Source organism: Podarcis gaigeae, assembly GCF_964106915.1.
Source record: "Podarcis gaigeae genome assembly, chromosome: 8".
Classification (NCBI taxonomy): domain Eukaryota; kingdom Metazoa; phylum Chordata; class Lepidosauria; order Squamata; family Lacertidae; genus Podarcis; species Podarcis gaigeae.
In genome coordinates this window covers 45947764-45973753 of record NC_139684.1, presented here as the reverse complement: position 1 = coordinate 45973753, position 25990 = coordinate 45947764, and positions in this window count along the sequence as shown.

The following is a 25990-nucleotide window of genomic DNA, read 5'->3' as shown; positions in this document are numbered from 1 at the left end:
GACTGGCTTTCCCAGTGCTCCCCTACCTCCAGCCCAAGTAACCTTCAGAAGGGAGTTGCTGCCACAGGCATTATGTGTTTATGTATTTTAATGAGCTGAATAAAATGAAAGATTATGAGTTATGGGGTTGTGGAGTGTGTGTGTTTGAATTCTACAGTGCTTAGCTTATTTTTTTGTTTGATACTTTGTTAAAGGTGTTTTATATATTATGAATGCTGTAGTACTTTGTGGATCCTATTATACTATTTTTGTTGCAATTGTGCAGCTTAACTTCTTGTTGTTTTGTTAATAGCGTTTTATAAATTCTAATTGTTTTACTGATGATTTGTAAGTTTTTTATTGATGATTTGTTAATGGTTCTATATGATTTATATTGTATTTGTTATGTTCTATTACATTATTATTTATTTTTTGTAAGCCACATTGTGATTCATTTGAATTAAAGTGGCATTCTTGTATTCTTGGTATATCTATAATGATTCTAGGCCTGGAACATTTTGCTGCTGCTAGTGGTTAGTTCCACTCCCAAGTAAATGTTTGAGAATTTGTACTGCCCTTGGGGACCATGGGTGAAATCACACACACACAAACACACAACCAGTTTCTCTGCCCACAACTAGGTGGAACATGTGGAGAGATCATTTGCACACAGCTTGAGTTTGCACTTGGGAAGTCACTTCTGCATTTACCTGTTTTCTCCTTACTGTGAATGGACTAACAACAAGGGATATAATTCAGGCTTCCTCAGCCTCGGCCCTCCAAATGTTTTTTGGCCTATAACTCCCATGATCCCTAGCTAGCAGGACCAGTGGTCAGGGATGATGGGAATTGTAGTCTCAAAACATTGGGAGGGCCAAGGTTGAGGAAGCCTGGGGTATATAAATGCAACAACAGTTGGATGACATCCCCAATGGAACTTTTTTTCTTACTTAATTGAAAGGAGGGGTTTATGGCTCTCTATAGAATGTTATTTGTTTATGCATTAATTATTAGTAAGTTGCCTTGCATAATAGTGCTATGGTAAGGAAGCCCTACAATATTTAAAACAGCTAAAATAGATAGGGGGAAGTGCTTATGAAAAACTGATAGATATTATGACCTTTGGTCCTCCCTGCCCCAGTCCTTTGTTGTTAATCACGTGAAAGCAATCTCCAAGCATATCACTCATGTATTTTGTTTTTGCTGTTGAAGTTTCCTGGATGTAGCTCCCATGGGTTTCCATATCAATCACATTTCAATCACTCATCATGGCCCTGACAAGTGAAGAGAACCTTTTGCTTATGTAGCATACATAAAACCTCCAAGTAATACTCATCTGTGAAGAATGCTATGATTAACTCGGCTGTGATTGAAACTCTTATATGGGCTGTTGCCAGATGGTGTAGTCTTAATATATTATCAGAGTACTGTTCATGCTGGCCAGTCCAACATTAATGTATCATGTAAGCCATAATCCTGCCGGCCATTACTATGTTAATGTAACACTTAGTATCATTCGTTTGATTCATTGATATTGCAAGAGCTACCAGGAACCCATTATAAAGAGCCGAAGTCCCTGTATTTCATCACGAATAAAAAGCACTTTTTCCGTAGAGAAAATTGTTGGAGCTACAATAAAAAAATGACAAATCTATGGTGCAAAATTGGATGCTATGAATAAATGGCATCACTTTAGGGGTGCTTCTAAAATTGTATTTATCTGCTCCAGATCTTGAGTTCAGAATTACCTGGTCTTGTTTGAAAAGAAAACATAATACATTAGGCACCCTCTACTGTTTTGTTTTGTTTTGTTTTTAATGTCTGAATCTTGTAAAACATGCTATGCATGCACAGTTAGCTCCTTTCAATTCATTCAGTCTGCTTTTGCCTTCCTCAACCTTCTATATTTCTAACTATATTCCCCCTCCACGTTTTATCATTGTGCACCTGCACATGGGTAATGTGGAGAAAGAGAAAATAAAACATGAACAGAAAGCTTCCATCAATCAAGCATGCTCCTCTTCAGGTATTAATTTTAGAAATCTCCTAGATCAGGGATGGGAAAGCTGTTGCTTAACTACAACTCCTATCACTCTTGACTGTTGAACTACAACTCCTATTACCCTTGAGCACTGGCCATGCAGGATGAGGCTGATGGCAGTTGAAAACCATGGTTCGGCAGGCTCCGCCATAAGAGGAGGAGTGGCATGTGTCAGAGCCCTTAATTGTGATGGTAGTAAGCATAGGAGAACTGGTGGCTTCACTGATGGTTTGGGAAGAAGGAAATAGAAGAGAACAGCTGAAGCAAACTCTGTGAAAGAGGTCTTAATCGAGTTGGGAGATAATGGCTTGTGGGGTGTGAATCTTTTGTTTCCTTTCACTTGGAATACTCAGCCTAAATCTAAGGCAAGGTTTACCAAAACTTTCTTTGGGAAGGGAGGATTTGTTTTAAAAAAGTTTGGGGGAGATGCTACTTAACTTACTGGACATTACTGGGAACTGTGGCTGTCAGGCGGTTGTGGAGAATGCCGACCATACTTTGCAAAATTCATTGGGATTGATGTGACCTTGCAGGACTGTGAACCACTATGGGGATTTTTTAAGGTGAAAAAGTTGGAAAACAATGGAAAACTCTTGTTTGTGTTGTAAGGCTAAATAAAGTAAGGCACAACCCACTCCTAAAATTTCCAGGACATTTCTTCCTTTTTCTTACATGATTTCTTGGGAGGGTTTCATTTTGTTTCCTACCCATCAAATGGTGAAAAAAGAAGAGATAAAACATCTCTGCTTAAATCTGTTACTCTGCATCTCCACTTATGCACACATGCGCACATGCATATCCACAAAAACAGTATGTACATTCCAAAGGGATATTCATATATTAGCATCCAAAATGTATTCATCAATTAATTTAATATAAAAGTTATGGTAATTTATAATCAAAAGAAGATCCTACATGGAATGCCACAGTCATAAGGGTAAATAATTCTGTGCTTTCCATCGCACAGAGTTACTTAAACAGCAGGGTTAGGCAATAATGTTTGTTATGATTATGTTTCCATTAACCACCCACAGATGTTCCCAGATGGGTTTTTATAAATTCTAAGACATGATTGTTGGCAGAGATCAGTCGGCAAGCATAGTAACATTTCACCATGGGTATCCCATAAGTGCCCATGTTCCCGCAGCAACCATGACCTCTTCATTCTGGTGTTTCTTGCAGTTTTCAACGCAGCAATGTTACACAAGAGGCTAATCTATTTACATGGTGGTATCATTTCATGGGTAAATTTGCTCAACTTGACAGAGAAGCAATAGCATAAACAGCAATATCCATTAAATTATGCCCTATCAAACTTTAACTAGGGATTGTTATCACCACAAAGTCTTGCGGCATCTTAAAAACTAACAGATTTATGATAGTATAAACTTTTGTGCATGAAAGTCCACTTCATCAGATGCATGGAGTGCTATTCCCTGTTGGCTATGCTTACTGAAAAGGAAGGGAAATGGGAGGTGCAAACACTGGCAAACAAATGACCATGACCATGAAATGCAGAGAGTATCATGTGGCTGTTTTTGCTCCTTCACAAAGCATTTTTTAAAAAGCACACACACACAATTTGCACTCCTATAGAAGCTGTTTTTAAAAATGGGAAAGCAAGGGGGGAGAAGATAAACATAATTCATTGGTTTTAAAGTATAATGTAACAACTCTGCCGTTGCAAAGGTGTGAAACTGCACAGTTTCAGAATAATAAAATTGTGAAATATGGAGGGCGAGGGAGTGGTTGGGCTGCAATCATATTGTGTCTGCAAGGATATCCCAGGGGATCATAAGATGTTTGGGAACTTTAGCTCCATTGGTGGAGACGAAGGAGATCTGATCTCATGAAAAAGGATTGAAAGGATCCATGGCCATCCCATTCCCTTGACACTCTCTAACATCTGGAGGGGTGTGGGACCTATGACCCACTAGATGTTGCTATATTATACAGGCTGTATCCCATGTTAATCCAACTCAGAGTAGACCCACTGGAATAAATGGGCATGTTTAATGAATTTCAGTAGGTTTACTCTGGGTAAACCTTTGTTAGTGCAAAACTATAATTCCCATCCTAACAGAGGATTGGCTATGCAGGTTGGGGCAGAAAGAAATGCTGCAACATCTGATGGGCCACAGCTTCCTAGCCCCTGGAATAGGTGACCTTCCCATTCTATGATTCAGTGTGTGTTATAGGATCAGAGCCTTTTCATTTATTGATGTGCTCTTGACTTGGTGTTACAAAGAGTATGCAAAATAAATAAGATGCCATTATCAAGTTTCTGTTCCTGTCCTCAAAATTGTGTTGCCTTTGTATCTAATAATGAAGACGGGCTATGGAAAGCAGCAGGTAATCTTCATTTGGTGCAATAGAGGTCAGCAATTAATCCGAATATAAAGCGTTCCTCTTTCTATGGCATTCAAGCTTGCACATCAATGAGGTCTTCATAAAAAGAGAACAGAACAATAGTTTGACAGTTAACGCTTTTCTTAACGATTGGCACTAAAACAGTGTTTCTGATTAGATTCTTTGCTAATTGCTCTCTGCTACTCCTATTGGGTGGTGTGTGTTGTGTGGGTTTTCTTTTCTAGAAAACCACACAAACATTTATAGACAACCAGTGTTGTTTTCAAGACGCTTCTAAAATGCTTGATACCTGTTAAGTTCAACTGAGAACAGATTAAAACCTCCAAGGCTGCTTCTGTGAATTTTAAAAAGGGTACCTTTTTGTTAGAATGTCAAGGGCTGTGCAATAAAAGTGAATGGAAAGTGCCTAGTGCAAATAACACTATTTTGCGTTTTCTCTAGTAATGATACCACAGTTACATAATTGTAGCCGTTCTATGCTTGCATAGCCAAAAAAAGAGGTAGTTTTGCCAAAGGAAAATGTGAAGCAAGGGGCTAACCACCGTTTAGTGCAGGTCCCAAACTTCAGGTTACCTCTCCTCCTGTCTACCACCATGGATTCAAGCAACAAGCCATTTTGCTTACTGGTCTAGGGTTCTCCCCAGATGCTCACCTTAAAGGTATGTTGGGGAGGCACCAGGCCACCCCATGGCAGAACAGCTGGACAGCTGAAACATGCTGTCAGTGTTTGTAAAAAACAAAAAAAGAAGGAAAGGGTTCTGACCTCCATTTGTCTCTTCAGCCTGGTCCTCGGACCCTTGTCTGCATAAAAGAGTCCACGAGAATATCCTTGCAGAGTTTTATTCTTAAAAGTCTTTGTGCAAAACACGACTGAATACACACCAGCACTAACCAACCAACCCAACCTCCAGACACCAGCCTCAGCACAAACTAACATTTCTCACTTTATATATACAACCTGCTGCAGGCCGCTGAGTCATGCTGACCCAGCTTTATTCGCATTAAAGAAACAGCGGCCATTTTAGCCGTGACACATGCTATGAGGCCTGGCGATGTCCACCACTGCCATGAGGCCTGGTGAGGCCCACTGACACAGCAAGATCTTGTGAGGGCCACTCCTGCCAGGAAGGCCAGCCCCTAAAGATTGGGGGGGGCAAAACCCATCACAAAAACTGGCGGGGGCTGAAAACACCTCAGCCCTGTAGAGTTGGTGTCGATGCCACCAGTGTAAAAAAAGTAGCTTCCAATATGTAGCCCCTTTGACTTGTTAGCTGTTAAAAAAAAAGTTATTTGACTGATTTGGAAGCATAGTCATGGCAGGCAGATAGGCAGGACTAGGTAAAGCTACATGGGCCGATGTAAAGGCAGATATGCAGACTGAGAGTTGATCACCTGAAGGTTGCAAACAGCACAGGCAATCTAATAGTTTCTTGGTCTTTGCAGTAAACATGAATTACTTGATTAAGAAGGGATGTAGGTCAGTGGTAGAGCATCTGCTTCGCATGCAGAAATGGCCCAGGAACAATCCCCTTTCTCTCCTCCATCTCAGGCTGCCAGGGGAAGGGACACACTGGACAGAGATCCAGACTGACTGCTTGAAGTATTTGGGAATGAGGTTGAGGGCCATAAAGATTTGGGCGGAAGGCCACAAGTTGCCAAGCAGTGCTTCATTGAGCCAGCTGACTCAGAGAGGAGAGCAGTCCCATGGCTAAAGTTGTGATGCCTGGGTGTGGCTGCCAGAGTCTCTGGTTCAATAGACCACAACACTTCCCACTGTTATTGGTGTAGTCAATGCTCTGCACACAACAACAGGCTTTTGTTTGTGCAATGGAACTTTTATTCCCTGCAGCCCCCTATGCACCTTCAAAATCTGTGCCAGGGAGTTGGGGGACCCTCCGGAGCAGATTCTGAGGGCGTACGGGGAAAGGAGCAGAAGAGGAAGTCTTGCTTCATGAGTGGAACTCTCTTATGCAGCATTGGTTAAAACCCATAGAACTTTTGGCCTATTAAACATTCATATGTGGCATATTAAACATTCACATGTACCATCAGCTCTTGGAACCTTCATAATATGCCCTTTTACAAACTACCTAACCATTGTATGCTAGCCAGTATCATAGTGCTTTTACCCCTTTTCCTAGTTCCTATGTAGGACAATCAATCCTACAGGAAACCACTCTTCTGAATCTGTGCAGGCTTGCTGTAAAGACCTATTATGTCAATCTCTATTGTAAGTTAACGCACAATACATAGTGAACAGCTTGCAGGAAATCTGCTAAAACTATGGGGGTATATATTGATTGAGAGACAGAAGGCAGGCTAGTATGTTTTCTGTCTTCTTATAAAAGGAGTCAGACAGGAAAAGCTTTCCCACAGCTGACCTTCCCCCAAGACAGAGAACTTTCAATAACCCTCTTATATTATTAGTACATGTGAGGCGAGCCAATTGTTTTCAGAAACACCAGCCATCAAAAAGAAGTGCCACATTTGGGGGGAATTAAACTGAAGGAGAAAGCTCCCTTGCTGGAGATGGAGCCTGAATCCAAAACCTGCCAAATAAATGTCCATAAGGAGAGGGACTCCAGGCATCCACCAAAATTTCTGTCTGCATTTCTCAGCTATCTTCCACAATTATCTGCTTAATTAAAGAACTCTAACAAAAAAAAAAATCAATAATTAGCCAGCACCAAGACAGATGAGAAATTTTAAGGCTACAAATCAGAAAAGGGCCTAGTTTTAAGAGTCCAAAATTCTAACTGAAAATAGAGAAATAGAAATAAAACAGTGGGCACAAATTGAAATGGTAGAAACTCATAGCAATGTTTATTAGTTTCCCCAGTTTATTATTATTGTTGTTGTTGTTGTTGTTATGATTATTATTACATAAAATCAGTGCACAAAATATATGCATATGTTGTTTATGTTATGAACTGCCCTTTACATTGTGAACCACCCTGAGATAGGTGGTATACAAAGTAAGTAAATAAATAAATATTGTTAATATGAACAGGAAATTCTGCATATTCAGTATATAAACCACTTACATAACTTGCTTATTTATATATTATCCATTTGCCACATCTTTAAAATCGCACTATTTTCCCCTACATTCAAATAAGTTTGTTTGTGTGTTAACACATTATCATATACATAAATTATGATTATATATAATTTTTGTTGTTATCTATTTTTCCCAACGCTATTGGAATTGTGTGTGAATGTATGCTATATTTAAGTGTACATCCATATATATATTTGTATGTGCATATTTTAGTGATTTGATATTGTTATATCACATTACATCTTTTGCTTTGTTATTATATTTCACCTGGGAGTATATAACGGGTGCATTCAGAATATTGTGTTAGTTTTTCCTGATTATGATGCTGGTGCTTCTGTCGTGCTTGATAGCATACCTTTTGCACTGAGCAGGCACTGAGTCCTAGGGAGCTCAGAATCCTGATGGCTCAGCTGGCTGCCAAAGAACAAGGACTCTTCTGGAGTAAAGGAATACTTATGAATAAGGTACTGCTCAAGAGTAAATCAAATCAGGATGGAACACGGATGGCTCGCAGCCGTGTTCTAGGTAGAGCTATCAAGATTCAGCTTCAAGAGTCTTCAGTTCCAGGCACAGAGTGCTGGAACAACATATTTGCATGAGCTTCCTGGTGTGTCACCTAGTTGCTCAGGAGCTCTCCTGTGTTTCAACTTCATTAGTCATATTGCCCCGGCTTCAAACTGCTCCTTGACCATGCTTCTTCTGCTGCACTTCTGTTTGGACTTTGGAGTGCTGTAAATCTGTGATTCTAGGTCGACCCCTGCTAACTCTTAGCTACTCTGCCAGTGTACCAACTGAAGCAGGACACTGGACATCTGTACTCAAATCTAGGCTTGAACTGTATATTCAGCAATCAAGGGTTAGTGGAGGTGAAGACTGGGGGTGAGGAATGGGGCAGCAGCCAAAATAGGGGCTTGAATAGGTACTGTTGTTGTGAGCACAAAAGATCAGAATTTATATTTATTCTGTTTGCCTATTACAGGATGCAATACTGCACATTTGCATTCCCTTCTGTGCCCAGTGCCATGTACACTTGATCCCAGGGTGTGAATAGGTGTTCTGGTTCGAGCTCTCTGACTCCCTTATAAACTTACAACAGTTTGTGCAGAAATACTTTCTATATTCAGGGGAAGCAGTGCAAATTCCATGTGCATTTGTTTGCATTTCTATATGTTTTGTGGCAAGATTTATTGGGTGGTATTCAACTATGTCATACTCAGAGTAGACCTACTGAGATGAATGAACCTACATTTGTCATGTCCATTCATTTCAGTGGGTCTATGCTAGAACTGAATACCACCCATAGAAGGGAAATGGATGGATTTGCCCTAATCTTCTGAACAGAGCTTTGAATCTAATTGATAATTACATCATTATGAATTCCTTGAATGAACAGATGGGATGCTTCTTGATGCTAATAGCACTATAACTATGTAACACCTTTAAGTCCATGGAGAGGTCTACAAGTCTGCCACCCTGCAAGAGAACAGATGGACATACCTTGCCTGCAAAACTGCTTCCTTTATTAAGGCTCACCTCTGTCTTTAAAAAGGCCAGATATCCTACTGTAAAAACATCTGGAGGACATTACATAGTACCTCCCCTTGTGCAGCCATTCCTGACATTAAATTTCATAGAGCACAGGTTTGTAAATAAACCATGTTATGCTTTTCATTTCCTTTTCTGTCCTTAATATTCATAGAGATAAAACTGGTGCATGCACATATTGTCATTGCGTTGACACATTTGATAATGTTTACTAGTTGTGAAAATTGTATAAAAGGCTTGGCGATTTCTTTGTCTGGGGCAGTGCCTTTGGGTTCTGACCTGGAGGTACCAACCTACTGCAATATAATTAACTAATTGATTAATTGTTTAAAGTATTACCTACTGGATGCCTTGCCTATCTGTGGTCTTGCCTATTCATTTAAGTTAACTAAAATTTAAGATAACTACATAGGATGTGCTGCTTTTCCATGACAGTGGAAATTTTAAAATGGCAGATAGTTCACTGCCATCTGCCTGAGATTGCAACAGCACCGGTCCTTATAAGCCCAATGGGTGCTTGTGGGGACAGCAGACAGGATTTCCAGGTAGCCCAAGCCTTTAGAATGGTCCTGAACTTCTATGAACCAAAGCTTCTTTGTCTCCTGGAATGAAAAGACATTCATTCTTCATATACCTTCTTTCTTCTTTCAGGACTTTTGCAAAAAATTCTGGGGCTAAAAGCTGATGAGTCATGGCTCAAATAAAGCCCTCCCTCTATTCTTATGAAGCTTGGTACATTTCACAAAAAAGGAATAACTCTCTGACCTCTTCTGCAGTGGAGTGATAGATTGTCCTTGCTAAAATTATTACCATTAAGAGCAGAACAGAATGCAGTTTGATATGATTGATGCCTCCTTTTCCTGTTTAGCAGAAGGCTGTCAAGAGCACTAGCTCTGCGACTGCAGGTGGTCAGTCAGCTATTATTTGCTGGCAAGAATCCCTTTCAGAAGTGCTTGCAAAACTGTTATAGCAATCAGCTTTGTTTCCATTAAGATGAGCTCATTACTTTCTTTTGCCTTCCCATCAGTGTTGGAATGATTCATGGAACACAAAGCAAAATACCTCAGAGCAGAGATAAGATTTTGGGGAGCACGACCAATCTGGTCGCATGGGGCACAGAGCCTTGAGGGCGCTGCTGGGGACACCACAACTATGATTCAGAAAAGAGCGAAAGAGGCGGAGGGGTGCCAAATGTTGTCGTTGCACAGGGCGCTGCTGAAATTAGAGACCCCAAGGTCTGCCACTGCTCAGAGCTGCCCTGGATCATTGTTCTGAGACATATTCTATTCTGAAGTTCCATCCACTGCCCTTTGCAAATAGAACCCAAAAAGCTCAGCAGAAGTGTTAAATGTATATCCAGTTATGTGGCTTGCAAATTGCAAAACAGAAGTTGGACTCGATCATTAGAAGAAGGAATTTGGTGAAGTTTCCTTTATTGCAGTAATGGGGAACATCTGGTCCTCCAATGTTGCTGGACTATAACTCCCACATACCTCAGCCAGCACGGCTAATGGTCAGAGATGATGGGAGTTTTAGTATAGCAACATCTGAATGTGGTCCAAGCTGGTGAAAAATCCTATGGAAGTCCATCAAATAAACACATATTTTCATGCAAACTTGTGCCTCTGCCACTGAAGAAGTGCAAACTGAGCAAATGTTATAACATAACATTCCAGTTATAAGATAAACAGATTTCTTTTTACCTTCTTTGATATGAATAGTAAACTAATTAGTTTTGGTAGCAAGCTTTTGCATGTTTATTTCCTGTTTAATAAAAGCTGATGCAGCGGTCATTAGCGTCTTCGAAGACACTTGGTTTAATATGCAAAGCACACAAAAATTAACATAGTAATTATGCTAGAACAAACAGGAAACAAAATGCCTAAATGCATTTAACTGATTAAATAATTCCATTGCTTATGTTGTCCCTCCATCTCTCACAGATGGTTGCAATATTTCCTAATGTGCACCATATTTTCTAAACACGAATGGTGATGCCAGCATAGATTCTTGCTTTCTTTCTCACACAGATATATATCGAAATGTGACCCTGAGAAAATGTCATCTAGGATTGCTGCTATGTTAGTGACAATAGGAATGGTGGTGACTGTGGTGTTGTATTGTCTAGTGTTTCACGAGATGCTGTCACACAAAAAGGTTAATAAGATAACATAATAAGCATTACAATAACTCTTTCTTGAAACACGTTTTATGACTGGAAATATGCAAAGTTTTAAAGTTACACAGAAATTATCACTCACTTAGAACAAAAATTTATTGTGATACCTTTCCATTCTCTTTAGCATCATTCTTCCAAAAATATACTCTCTAAATGCTTAATTGGTTCTAATCTGATGACCAATATGTGGTGCTGTGCAAGGAAGCTAGAGGTTGTGTGTACAAAAACGTTGATTATACTTTACTCCTTCCAATGTGACATCTGTGCTCTCTTTAAATCCTACATGGTGTCAGAATGGAGACTACCTACCTAAGTGTCCGACAGCCTCACAAAACAGAAAGCGGGAAACAGATGAACACTCAAGGAAATCTAGAAGGCCCCCCTTTTTCAGCCACAGTATTTATTACTGCTACAAGTAACAGGCATTGAAGAAGCCTAGAGCTGAGAGAGCCCGCAGGAAGGCTCAACTGCTGCAGCTACAGATAGCATGCTGCTACTTCAGGAAAGGAAAAGGAAAAAGAGAGGAGGCTGCAAATTATACAATAGATTCTGGAATCTTAAGCACTACAGACTAGGCCACCTTCTTGAAAAATCTATTTTCGTTTTCCAGCAGGTTAATTTAATAGCTAAACTAACACCAGCATAACAATTAAGATAAGTGCCTTATTGGATTGTCGTACAATCATAGCCATTAAGAATGTACTCGCATAACTATCTAGTTTTGTGGTTAAATATATTGGATCAGCAGGTGCACTTAAGTCAGATATATTTGTTCCTAATAGTTCTGTCTTACAAGGTGTTGAGTGAATTGTAATTTCCTTCTCTGCTTCTCCCTCCTCCCCTTCTCCATTCTTTCACAAGGCAGCCACAGGCACAATTAGGGATGCTCAGGATGCGTCCCTTATTTCAGCAGAGATTTCTATGTTGTCCCTTCATATTTCGTGCTTTGCAATATCCACATAAAGTTTGTGGAGTCTCTCAGATAGCCTTGCTTTTCTAAACTACTTCTTGTCCCCATGCAGTTGGAAAAATTGCTGCATATTATAGCAGCCCATGAATGGCTAATTTTATTTTTTTTTATTTTATTTTTAAATAATTTTTATTAATTTTCCAATTTTAAGACAAAACAACAACATACAAACATCAACAAATACAAACAAACACATAAATATAGTTTCTTAACCTCATTTTCATAAACCTCGTTTCTCAGACTTCCCCATACCTCACCCTTTTTTGCATCCTTATTTTACGGTTTTTCAGCAACCCTTTTTACCAATTAAATTTAAACTTATTATCCTTCTCGATTTCCCCTTAAATCATCAAACAATTTCAGCTGTAATTCTACATCTTCCTTCCCCTTAACATTTTAGCACTCCTCGATTTTATAACAGAATGGTTAATTTTACCTGCTGAAAGGCATGTGCAATATCGATTACTGGAACAGGAGTTACATGAATTACATTGGAAGACTGCCTGAATTGCTAGCTTATTCAACATGGGACAGATGGGAGTATTGACTGGAGCCTCTTTCTCAGATCATATAGCTCCCAAATTGAACCATATTCATTGGTTGGTTTCAGTTCAAGGTGTTGGCTCCCACTATTAAAGCCCTAAATGGTTTAGGAATAGGCTATTTCAATACTTGCCTTTCCCTGCATGATAACACCCACATACTCAGGTCTTTCTTAGAGACCCTGCTCTTTGTTCCTTTGCTATTTGAGGTGCTGTTGGTTGGCATGTGCCATACTGTAAAGGGGGCAGTTCTCTATTTGAATAAATTCTTTGTTTAAAGGGACACCTGGTCCAAGTCCAGTTTAAAGATGAAAAACCAGAAGAAGGGAAAACAAAGGCCATGAACTGGATGGGGAAACCTTTTCAGCCCAAAGTCCACATTCCAAGGGTTGTGTGCAAGTGGTGGGCATAGACAGAGGCAGAAAGGGAGTGGAACCATGGATGTAACTCTTTTGGTCAAATAGGCTACATTTGAGCCATGCAAAACAACAGGATGTCCCCGTCCATCTGGAAAGATCCATTATCATAGTTCTAGGATACATTCCAGCCACTCAAAAGCACTCATGGGGGGGCACAGAGCAGGGCTGGAGAGTGATGTAGCCTGTGGAAAGTCCTGAGGGTCAGATGGAGAGGCTTCCAGGCTTGGAGTTGTTCACCAGCTGTTAGGACCTGGTCAATGGGCAGAGCAGGTGCGTGGGTCACCCAATCACTGTCTTCCCACTATGGTGAGATGCGCTCTTATTAAAGGGCTTGAGCCTTCCCATTCAGTTAAGGCAAATAGTCACTATTAGCCCACCATTAGAAGCCTTAAGATTCTAAACCTTATTAAAATGCAGCTACTGAGCCATAGCTTGAAACCTGGCAAACATGAGATACCTGTTGAGATCTACAAATATCCCACAGTGTAAAAAAAGCTTCCAACTGACATATCAACCCTTTCTAGTCCAATTTTCAGATATGCCTATCATATATTTCTTCTCAATTTTGGTGAAAACACTTGCTATACTTTATTCAGGCTTTTTGAGGGAAAAGTCTGGAAAAGCTCTGAGTAGTGGTTTAAGAGTTATTAAGGTTCTCCAGTCCTACTAAACTTTGTGTCAGCAATTAGTGGCATACTATGATATGTGACAGATTAATTTTGTTTTGTTTTGTTTTGTTTACTAGACTAAAATGTTCATGGTGAGAGACACCTAGTAAAAGCTACATGAAACTATTCTTTAAGCTATGGAATATAACTGTGTAGCTCAGTGGTTGGACTAGGGGGTTGCCAATATTTTTGAAACATGGGGCACATTTGGAAACTTGGGAGACTATTATGGGCACTGCAGAAACTCACATCACACACACAGACTCTGTAGCCATGCATGCCACACAACTACACACACACACACATAATCATACAACCGCCCACATGCAACCTACACTCACTTACTTCAATGGCACCCACAACTATACATAAAACCCACAAAAACACAACCACAACCAGGAGCTTTTGTTTGGCCCTTTATCCACTGGGCTTGAGACTTGAGACTAAGATATCTCATCCATTTCTCCACATGCTCACAAGTGGACGATGTGCAAATAACTTGTTTCAGCTCGGCCATCATCTTAACTTTTCATATTGATGATTTCAATGAAGGAGCATTTTGAAGGACGCAATCCCAGTGTGCATTCTGAGCTCTTTCAGTACTGTGGCAAATGATAGCATGTGCTGAATGTTAGAATTGCTTCCAATTCAGTTTAAATTCAAAGATTTCGATATATAGGTCACTGCTGAAGTGTCTTAATTTCCAACTGTTCTTCTCTTCCTTTTGCAATGCTGCACAACTGCTTGCAGTTCTGGAGTTCAACCCCTCTTCAAAAGATTAAACATTTTTATTACCACTTCATTATTTATTCAAATCATTAAATTAATGTTGTATGCTAATGTTTTTATTAGTACCATTTATTTCGCAAATGCACTTGTATTTTTCTTCTGTGATTTCATGCTCAGGCAAATACAAAGTCTTTTATTACTATTACTATTATTATTTGCCAAGATATATCGGAAAATATTGTAGGGTGCTTTAATGAGAATCAGTCTCAAAGAGAGAGAGAGAGAGAGAGAGAGAGAGAGAGAGAGCTAGCTTACTGATATAGTTGATAGCTGAAACAAGTGGAAACATTAACAGGCATTCTGCAAGGTGGATAGCACGGGAGATGACGTGGAGGGCTATAGGAGGAAGGAGAAAGCATCAATCTTCTTTCTACTCAGGGAAGCGTCTCTTGAATTCGAGCCTCTTCTGCAAATGGAAGGAACCCTTCCAGTTATGGAAGGACAAATTCATTTGCAGAAGACCTACTTTGGACTCTGAAATATATTTTGGATATGGTGTCTGGCAGAAATGAATCTATTTTTCCCTAACATTTTGGATTATGGGGATTGAATTTCTCCAGCCAAGCAAGGTGTCCAAACACACACACACACACACACACACACACACACACAGAGGGAAAAGGAGTTGAGTGGAGGCTCAAAACATGAAGTGGTCACAGAATCTATAACTCTTACTGCTTTTTATTTTATTTTGTTTTTTTAATTTTATTTTATTTAAAAAACAACCACCTTGTATATCCATAAAAGTTACAAAGTGCAAAACATAACGGGGAAAACCTGTAGCTCAGTGGCTTTGTGTGCAGAAAGATCCAGGTTCAGTCTCCAACACAGTTGGGTAGAGATGGTAATGTCTCATCTGAAACCCTGCACAGCTGCTGCCAGTCAGTGTAGACAATACTAAACTAGATTATGGTCTGATTAAATATAATAAAACTTCCTAAAGTATAAAGCAGGCTTCCTCAAACTTGGCCCTCCAGATGTTTTTTTTGGCCTACAACTCCCATGATCCCTAGCTAGCAGGACCAGTGGCTAGGGATGATGGGAACTGTAGTCTCAAAAATATCTGGAGGGCCGAGTTTGAGGAAGCCTTTATAGGCTGTAGCTCAGTTGGGTAGGACTGGAAAAGACTCCTTTCTGAAAACATGGAGAGCCACAGCCAATTAGTGTAGATAATAAAGAACTCGATGGACCAATGATCTGATTCAGTGTAAAGAAGCTTCCCATGTTCCAAATGTAACATTTTGTTCCATCTTTTGCCTGTTCAGTCTACACCTCTCATTATGTATATGAGTGCTATTCTTCTGTGGTCGATGTTAGCCTCTTACATATAGGCTTCTGTAATATGCCAGAGGTAGAACTTTTATGTTAGTTCCATTGAAATTTCTTGATGGCCTCATAAAACTCTAAATGTTAAAGGAACAATATTAATAAGTCATCTACCTCCTTTTGTGCTCACATATATTTCTTGGCAGTAAAATGATATTGCATTGCACCATCTGTGCAGAGCACAATTTCAATGCTGGTTGTGGGTCACTTATAATGTTCCTTTAACCAAAAGGGGAAAAACTGTCTAAGTTACAATGGGAGTGTTGAAATCTTTGTGTGCTTTTCTAGAATTTAAGGAGCTCATATTAACTGCGAGCAGTTTGTTCATCCTGCAGAATCAAGGGGAAATACTGTTTTTTGTAATATACAGTGGTACCTCAGGTTACAGACGCTTCAGGTTACAGACTCCGCTAACCCAGAAATAATACCTCGGGTTAAGAACTTTGCTTCAGGATGAGAACAGAAATCACGCAGTGGCAGAGGCGGGAGGCACCCTTAGTTAAAGTGGTACCTCAGGTTAAGAACAGTTTCAGGTTAAGAACGGACCTCCGGAACAAATTAAGTTCTTAACCCGAGGCACCACTGTATTGCTTCAAGCTACATATGGAAGGGGAGATGAGGATCAGCATCACCCTGGGAGCTGTAGTTTGTTAAAGGGAAAGAGAGTTGTTAGGAGACTCCTCACAGAGCTACAATTCCCAGAGTTCCCTGGGAAGAGGTGTTTAGTGTTCAGTCACTTTGAGGATTATAGCTCTATGAGGAGAAAGGGGGGAGTATCTCCTAAGAACTCTCATCAACCTTAACAATCTGCAATTCCCAGGATGCATTGTGGGACTCCATGACTGCTCAAAGTGAAATAATACTTCTTTAAATTTAAGGTACTTATGGGATTTCATAAACCTTCCCACACCTAAAATGCTCTGCACAAGGAAATAAAGAGGCAAGACACAGAGATTAAATGAACAGGGCCATATTCATTTATTTAACCCCAAACATAGTGTAGCACCCTGCTTGTGGTTAACGCTTAGCTGGAATGAAATATTCAACGCAGCAATAGAGAAATTAAAATAGTAATTTATTTGTCAGACAAATAAATGAGAGGCACAGTGGTATATGGTTACCAAGCTCTGGCCTGGCCTCCTGCCATTCTGGCCAGCACTTATATTTCCTTAATCCAGCCCCCTTGCTCCTCCTGTGGCTGCCTCTGTCCAATCAGCCTGGTTGAAATTCCTATTGGCTGTTTGCTAGAACCAATCACAAAAGATACACCCATTTCCTTTTGCCCTTTTATGGGACATAAAAAGCTATATATTCTTCTATCTATAAATGACAAATAAGTAGTAATATATCTTACATGTGTCTCAACAAGGAATCTTAATTACCAGCTCACCTCTTGCCCTCCTTGCCCTATTGCCTTCCAAAACAGATGGTTAATCTTAAATTTTTATCTTAAACTTTTATCTTAAACAGATGTCAAGGATCTTGAGTTCACATCAACATTGAAAGATCTCCTTCATTTGGAGGTCTTTAAACAAAGGCCTGATAATGTTTCCTGCTTGGCAGGGGGGCTGGGCTGGTGGCTGACTTAATTTCAGGATAGTTACAACTCTTACAACTATATGAAATAAGAATCCATCATTTCTTAAATCCTTTGCATAATTACATTTAAGCCAATATATTTAATACATTATCATAAATAACCTTTTAAAAGGAAAAGAAATCTTAAAAGGATCTCAGTTTAAGAAAGAAACAACTTTAGAAAAGACTTCCAAAAATCCTTCCTTTCTGCCAGCTAGATGCTTTTTTTCCATTGCTCTTGACCTTTTAACCTTAGGAAAATATGGCTCAAGTTTAATGGGAGGCACATGGTGTTATTTTACTATTTACCCACTCTTAATTATGTTTATCTCTGCTTTTTTATATTCTGTAACATGCAAGGTCAGTGTCCTGCTCTCAGCCTGAAATTCCTTTTTTTACGACTTTGAGAATTGTTTTCTGCTATAAATCAGGGGGCCCCCTTGTCTAGGAGGAAAAACATTGCCAAGGTTCTTTAGGCAGCTGGTCTTCTGCCTGGCATGAAACATTTGAAAATCTTTAGGCTTTTTAAAATACAGGCCCTGATCAAAATATATAAGCTTTGATAAAAAATGCAGGCTTATGATTAGATGCCTCAATAGCACAGGGGAACCAAGTTGCAGAATCCAACTAAGGATCATCTTGTCTGTGACAGGTTTTTCTACCCTCAGCAATTAATACCGTATTGGTTCGAATATAAGCTGTACCCGAATATAAGCTGCACCTTAAAAATTGGAGGGGGGCAGAAAAAAATACCCGAATATAAGCCACTCCATTCCTTGCTGCTCCTGGCTGCATGCTGGGAGGCGGGGCGGGGAGCAATGCCTTTCCCCTTCCTCACTCTCTCCATTCCCGGCCTTGGGGGAGAGGATGGGGGACTACATGTGGGGTGGGTGCTGCTTTGCTACTCTCCTGGTGCTGTTTGCCCCATGCTCCCTGCTGCATACCGTAAGGTCATGAATATAAGCCACACTTTAATTTTCACAGTCGGAATTTGGGGGAAAAGTGAGGCTTATATCCAGGCCAATACGGTATGTCAATACTATACCATACTTCTGGAGAATGCTGGTGATGGTTTCACAAATGTTTTCTCTGTGTGTCTGTCAGTTGGCACAAAGCATGAAAAATGTTCCTTCACTTCTCTATTGAAGCACTACTGAAAAATAATGCAGAGCTGATCTGCATGAGAAACATGGTATAGAGTCAACAACAAGAGAAAGTGCTTTGCTTCTTTAATCGGGCTGATATTCTTTTTTATTCCACATTAGCTCAATCAGTCCACCACGTATCTGTGAGGAAATGTATAAAACATGACTCTTCCTTTTATTTCCATGATTTCTCAAGTGCTCCTCAGAAAAAGATCAAACTTCACAATAAATGCCAATGTTTCAAGGTAATTTCAATTCTTGGGTGGTTCTGGTGGCCACTGTAGAATGGAAGTCTTCTTTCTAAAATAAATAAAATAGTAATAACAGTATGCTTCTGTATTTCTTTCCAGTGTTGGATTTCTTCAGACATCCAGCTTTGAAAATGTTCCTTCATTGTGTTTGTTGTGTTCTTTGAAATACAGGCCATAATACAGTTTTGGTGTGCAATGCTGTTTTCATGCTCCTTGATTTACTTTCTTCACTCCCCCCCCCCCCTGCAATTTTGAGAAACCTCCTTCACAGAATAAAACAGCCACTTCTTATTATTTTTCTGCCCGTTTCCTAATAGTTGCTCACATGTAGAGGGCGGCAGATAGCTCATTGATTTTAAATAAACTCATGCTGAAGCTTCAAATTTTGCATCAAAATTCTGAAAGTATTCAGGCCCTTTGCTGATGCAGAAATTTTGAATTTCTTTAGTAATTTCTGGAGTTCATTTAGCAGGATCTCTGTCCACATAAGAAAGGATAACAAGGGTGAGATGTTGTACTAGTAGATTAGACTCAGGAATACAATCTTCAATGGTTTTGGAATTTGTGAGTTCTGGGCCACCAACACATAACATTCCTTCTTCCACTGAGGCTCAGATACAACTACTTAATTGCTATCTCTATGCCTCTTCTTTCCTTGGAATCAAGAATCCACATGCTCTCCTGCTGGTTGCATCCAGTTAGAATTGTTTACTCTCTTCTCTCTGCTGGCCCCATCTAGTTAGAACTGTTCTCTCAATTTTAATTAGTGTTCTCATTGGAGAAGATAGGGAACAGTTTTAGCTTCTCTCTCTTCTCTTTGCTGGTAGCGTCAATTTCTGATTTTGTGGCCAATTAAAATGGCCATTTATAAGTCATTTATAATTGTGCAATGAAGGGAATAGAGACCTGAAGAGCACTCTGGTAGGTCTCTTTGGGCACACTGATACCTCTAGACCAGGGGCAGTCAACCTTTTTATACCTACCGCCCACTAATGCATCATTCTTGATGGTAAAATTGCCTTACTGCCTACCAGTCCTGCAGTAACATGTGCCATAAACCCCCTACCACCCACCTGGAATCCTAAAATGCCCACTAGTGGGTGGTAGGGACCAGGTTGACTACCCCTGCTCTAGACATTGCACTGATGACCCTGTGGTGTATATGGGGTCAGCGTTGGTTAGAGTGTTGGACTGAGGGTATACAACTTCTAGTCCTCACTCAGCCTCCAAGTTCACTAGATGACTTTGGGCCAGTTACTGATTCTCAGCCAAACCTCAGAGGGCTTTTGTGAGGATTAAATGGACAAAAAAGGAGGATGGGGTAAACTGCCTTGAGTTCCTTGGAGGAAAAGTAGGGGGATATAAATATAATAATAAAAACATAATTCCATGGTTGGCTGAGTTACTGCTAATAGCACTGCCTGCGGCAGCTGATTAACAGGTAACCATGGTTTTGGGAAAATGGCATTATGCCAAATCAGGCTCCCTGAAGTGCCAAGATTGACCTGAGAACTAAACACTCCCCATCACATATCTATTCTAATACTGATTACTCTGCCAAGTTGTGGTTCCTCAGGGTTTCATCTCCTAACTAATCTGTCATAGATGCAGGGGTGCCGGACTCGATGACCCTTGGGATCCCTTCCAACCCTATAATTCTATGATTCTATTATTTAACTGGAGGTGGCAAGACTTGAGCCCAGAAGCAAAGCATGTCCTGAACCACTGACCTATGGGGCTACTGAGATATGACGCTGATACCTAGGTCTAGATTCATAAATGCCCTATCAATGAGGCTAATAAATGTTGTTCCTTTTATGTCTTCTTAAAAATAATGATGATAAAGAAGCTTGGTGAAGAGTTAACTGTTTAATTTTGTAATGGAATATTTCCTTACATTTCCTTTTTAAACCAAACCAAACCAAACAACAGCAATAACAAACCAATATATATTTTAGTACAACTGATACATAGCAGCTGTTTTTGAAAAGGATAGGAAAGTAAAATCTTATCTACCTTTTAAAAAACCTGGCCTATCATTTTATTTTTTTATTTTTTGCAGGATAAAATGTTAAAGAACTGAAATCTTCATGGACATATTATCCTAGTGAAGATTACTCTATTATTGTGATTTTTATAGAGCTTTTATCACATCCAACTTTTATATCAAATAATTAATTTGCATTAGACATCTACAGTGTTAAGCACATAAAAAGTGCCCACCACTTTTATAATATACATAGAACCTTCTGCAATGTGGGAACATTTTGATGCACATATATAGATATTCCTTTAAATTATACAGTGCACTTAACACTTTCCCTTATAGCTGATATTCCCAAATCGTAAGAGCTTGGGGCCTTTCAACAAATGGAACCACTCAGACAAGCAAGTGCCTAACTCTTCCTTTTGCTGTACAGCTGCTGCGATGTTCAAATGGGATCTTGAGGACTTAAGAGATCTGTGGGGGACCTCAGGTCTGCAGGTTGAATATGGCCCTTCAAGACACCCTATCTGGCCCTTGGAACTGTTTCCTGACCACACTCTCCAGCCACACTCCCTACTTGTCTTGCTTCACACCCTCCTCGAGTACTTTTGCCCAACTGTGATGTATCCTTGCTCTCTGATAATGACTCTTGCTTGCCTCTATGGAAGATAGGGAAGGGTGTGAGAGTGTGTGTGGAAACCACCCTAGTGTACAAAGATAAAATTCACATTCATTGCTATACCCACTTTTGCCTCTACCCTTGCCCACCCATAGTATGTACCCCCTAGAAACCATTTTGAGGCTGTGCAGCGGGCTTGTGCTAGACTTCTCTGCACTCTCCAAGGCTGCCTTATACTCAGTATGGTCTACACAGACTGACAGCTGTTCTGTAATGGTTTCTGTCAAGACTCTTTGTAAGCCCTGTGTGGAGTGCACAGGGACTGAACCTGGAACGGTTTGGGAGCACCGTATCACTGATCCATGACACTTCCCTTGGAAAAAATTGTTGAGGATATGGATCTTTTGGGACAAATGCATGTTGGGTTGAATTGAAGCCAGGTGTCAGTGAAGGTATGCTAGCATATCAGAATGTGATACCAATTGCTGTGATGGTGCCAGGTGAAAAACAGGGATATCACTGCATCACTGCAATCAAAGTGTTCACAACTGAAATGCATGTGACTGAATGTATCGGCCAACATCTATACAACCATGTTCCAACAGCAGGAATTCAGTTCAGGTTTTATATTTCATTTACTATTTCTTGCATGACATATGTGGGGGTGGTAAGACAGGAAGTTCCATCTTTTCCTCAGAGAAACAGGTGACACCCCTATATTCAGCAATAGTTACACACACAAATTATGCTCCTTCAAGAATCACTTCTTATGCAGAACCCCCTCCCTCTCCAACAGTCTTGCAGAGCGCTGGCATCTGTACATGTGCTACCTATGAATGAACAACATAAAGGAACCTATGAAGGAACAACATAAAGGAACCTATGAAGGAACAACATAACCTAAGCTAGTTAATATTGATTTGTTTTGCCTTGGTTATAAATTTTCTTTTAAGTGGTTTTCTGAATAACAAGCCACCAAAGTAATTTTGTATGAAATACAGTTGTATAGAGCCATAGAGATGGAACCAACAGTACTTTCCAGATTTGCAATTCAAATGGCTTATCTGACAAATACTCAAATTGGAATTTGCTCCATGTGAATCTATGCAATTAGTTTATTTCAAGTTTGCTGCTGATCTTTTATATTACGCCTCAGGTCATGATTTTAAAAAGTAACCATGGTCTTGAGAGTAATGAAAACAGTCAATGGTTTGGAAAATAATAATGTGGAGTTGTTTCTTGTATGTGCATATTGGTAGATTTAACTTAATTTTTATCACTTGATTACATTGGCTATCTCACAGTTTAAATGTTTGAACTGATTCTGTTGACAATAATTGTGTTTGAATTTTAAAAGGTGAATGCATGAGATATGATGCCTTGATCACACTTCTAGACGAGTCTACAGGGACTCATCAATGGTTTTCCTCAAGCCTTCATGGAATTTGGATTCACCATCAGTCTGATAAAGACCAGCATCCCAGGCCAGGACGTTACCAGCACTCCATGCTTCATCTTGAAGTGATAGACAATTTTGTCTACCTGGCCTCCACCAGAACCAGTAACCTTTCCATCAGTGCTAAACTGGACAGGCATATTGGCAAGGCAACTACGGTAATGGTTCACCTTTCCAAAAGGGTATGGAAGAATGTGGTGCTAATGACCAATACCAAGAGGAAGGTCTAGCAGGCTTGCATGCTGAGCATGCTGCTTTATGGAAGTGAGTCATGGGCAACTTACACCAGCCAGGAGCCTATTGGCAGACCATGTTCTGCAAACATGATGCGACGGTTGGCAACATCAACCATGCCGTACTGGAACCCTTTGCAGATTATCATAGTGCCTGGAGACAGACAGACAGTTTTTGTTTCCACAACAGTAGAGAACGAATGACTGCTGGGAGGACCACAGAGGGGGAAAATACTGGAACATCTGCAGCAGCACAATTGGATGCCTTTATCTTCCCCAGCTGCAATGAAACCTATCTCTCCCATATTGGTCTCTGCAGCTGCAGCAGACGTTGTAACTCTCCAATGGTTTGACTCTTACCCCCAAAGTCTCACTTTTCCATTATCTCCTGAGATGAATGCCAACAGGAACAGGATTTGTGCATTCAGAAATGCTTGCCGCCAAAGTCATTCCAGTATTGCTTTAAAAAGAAAAAGAAAAGAAAAAACCTCTCCTTCGTACTAACATAGTATATCTTCTCTCTATGATATGCTCCTTGGAGAATTTCTGAAGGAAGAAGGATCTAAAGTAAAGACTTTAAAATGCTGGTTGTCATTTCCCAGGTCACAAAGCCTTTTAACACAACAAATGCTGGTTCTCTTAAAAGAGTGCCTTAGAACATTCTGAGTCAGAGAATAGATCTGATACATCAAAGATGGCCTTGACTCTCTATTCCTTTTGTAGCTTCAACAAACCCAAAGTCTCTGTGCTCTTAATCTCAGCTCCCTTCCTCATACAAATCCTTCATTGACCTTTGGCAAGTGTTACCACCACTGTAGTTAACTCTTGAAGGACAAATGATTTTAGCAGATCACTGAATGGATAGGAAGAGAACAGATTTTTTCATAAATGCATATTTAGTGCATTGCTTTTACTACCTCCTTTTTACTCCACCCAAGGCTGAGCCTAGAAATTACACTCAATATCTCCCCACCCACCTCTTTTTCTATGACAAATTTCCTCATTTTTTCACTGGTGCCAGCATTTCAGGATAGCTGCATTTCAGTGGTACCTTGGGTTAAGTACTTAATTTGTTCCGGAGGTCCATTCTTAACCTGAAACTGTTCTTAACCTGAAGCACCACTTTAGCTAATGGGGCCTTCTCCTGCTGCCATGCCGCCGGAGCACGATTTCTGTTCTCATCCTGAAGCAAAGTTCTTAACCTGAAGCACTATTTCTGGGTTAGCAGAGTATATAAGCTGAAGCATATGTAACCTGAAGCGTATGTAATCTGAGGTACCACTGTATTGGCTCAATGAGTGTGAATTAGGTCCCCCCCCCATTAAAATGCAAGCAAAATTTAATTTCCCCCTCATCCCTACTGTCCCCATTTGGTTGACCAGGAAATGAACAGTCACAGGGGTCTTAACTCCCCCCCCCCCATGCTAGAAATAACATTATGCTCTAGCAACCAGTATCCCTGATGCTGCAGAACCAAGAGAAATGTAACTCAGCAAGAGGAAGAAAAGGCACTGGTTAAATGCACTGAATGTAGTGGGAATTGATTCTGAATACAAGCATACCTCGGAGATATTGTGGGTTTGGTTCCAGACCACTGCAATAAAGAGAATCACACTTTTTTTTGGGGGGGGGGGAGGAAGATTCCCAGTGCATATAAAAGTTATGTTTCCACTATACTTTTGTCTATTAAGCCAGCTCCCTGTAGCTGCAGGGACAGGAGGGGGAAACCACAGCTCCACTCCCATGCCTAGAAGTGCCTTTATGGAACAGCAAAAGCAATACATTTCTGAAATTCAATTTTTGATTATTGTGTCCCTATTTTTGGCATTAAGAAATGGAATGAGATTACATCCACTCCCCAATCTAAGGTGCAAATGGAATGAATCAACAATATCAAGGTTGACATGTTCCCACTTGTTAAGTCTTCCCAGCTGGATCCTCCATTTTTTAATTATGTCTTAACACCATTTCCTCACCTAAGTTTTTATTCATTTCGCTATGGTTTCACCTAATCTAAAATTCCCATAGTTTTACTACTTGGAACTTTTGATAAACTGTGACCTTTTTTCCCCATTGCATGTTATTACTTCTCCATGTGGAAACATCTGTAACATAAAGCAATTAAAAGCCCATGTGACTTGATAGCCACTGCCTCACTCCTCCTCCTCCTGGCACACCACTGTGATCACAGTGATGAGAGGTCAGGTGAGCAGAACTACCCTGCCAGCTACTACTGCTTGGTCCTGCACTTCCAAAAGCACATGAGAGCAGTCAAGAGCTGTGAACTGCTCCCAGGATTATACAAGCGGTGCCTTTTGTTGCACTGCAAGAGACCAGAATTTCTGCTCACCTTTATCTGCCCCAACTACTCTTAGGAAAAAGTCATATCTAAATTCTTGATCATGGAGAGTGCTTGACCTCCTGATTAAGTGATGGGGAAGGGGTGCCATTTTCACAGGATGGGTGGCTGAGCAGCAGTGGGGTGCATATGTGCACATCTGTGTGTTGGTCTCTGTGCGCGCCTTTTTCTGTGCTAAGTGTGAATGGGGTAAGTTTTGGCATTGCCATCTTTGGGCCTGCCCATGATCAATACCTCAGGTTAAGTACTTAATTTTTTCCGGAGGTCCGTACTTAACCTGAAAATGTTCTTAACCTGAAGCACCACTTTAGCTAATGGGGCCTCCTGCTGCTGCTATGCCGCCGGAGCACGATTTCTGTTCTCATCCTGAAGCAAAGTTCTTAACCTGAAGCACTATTTCTGGGTTAGCAGAGTATATACCTGAAGTGTATGTAACCTGAAGCGTATGTAACCTGAGATACCACTGTATGCAG